Source organism: Penaeus monodon, chromosome 30 (genome assembly GCF_015228065.2).
Source record: "Penaeus monodon isolate SGIC_2016 chromosome 30, NSTDA_Pmon_1, whole genome shotgun sequence".
Lineage (NCBI taxonomy): Eukaryota > Metazoa > Arthropoda > Malacostraca > Decapoda > Penaeidae > Penaeus > Penaeus monodon.
In genome coordinates this window covers 29,760,266-29,760,772 of record NC_051415.1, presented here as the reverse complement: position 1 = coordinate 29,760,772, position 507 = coordinate 29,760,266, and the positions used below count along the sequence as shown (strand labels likewise).

General features: G+C 33.3%; 1 protein-coding gene across 1 annotated transcript in view; it reads left to right on the top strand.

The window, feature by feature from the left end:
• Positions 1-33: 33 nt before the first annotated feature.
• Positions 34-507, top strand: part of LOC119592693 (probable inactive 1-aminocyclopropane-1-carboxylate synthase-like protein 2) — a 5,517-nt gene continuing 5,043 nt past the window's right edge. Inside the window, 1 exon segment of the mRNA XM_037941609.1 lies at positions 34-166. The gene's annotated coding sequence lies outside the window, so the exon portion shown is untranslated.

Here is a 507-nt window from a genome sequence, read left to right as displayed (position 1 = left end):
CGGCCTAAGAATCCCTCATATAAAAGTCGCGGCGTTAGAGGTCGGGGCATTCGAGACTCGGTTGTGGATTTGTCAAAAAGTCATCCTAACTTAGCTTCATTACAATTTTCACTGAAGAGTATTTCTTCGGAGATATATATTGTTGATTTTTCTTTCGTTTTAACTAGTGAGTATTCATTGCATTTGTGTCTTTCAGTGTTGTTATCCCAGTGAAGTTTAAAGTGTCCTAGTTGAAATTTAAACGTTATTATCGTAAGTGTTCATATCCAGTGAAATTTAAGGAATCCTAAGTTGAAATCTAGGATTATGCTCGATGAAAAGACGCGTTGAGATTATCCAAACATAAAATTGATAATGACAATAATAACGTACAGGAAATTTGATGACAAGAGTAAATGTAACCAGATTCAACAATGATAACAGCGGGCATAACTATAAAGACAAAACAGTGATAGTGATGATAACAATAGTAAAACTTATTATAATCATAATGATACTAACATTGCA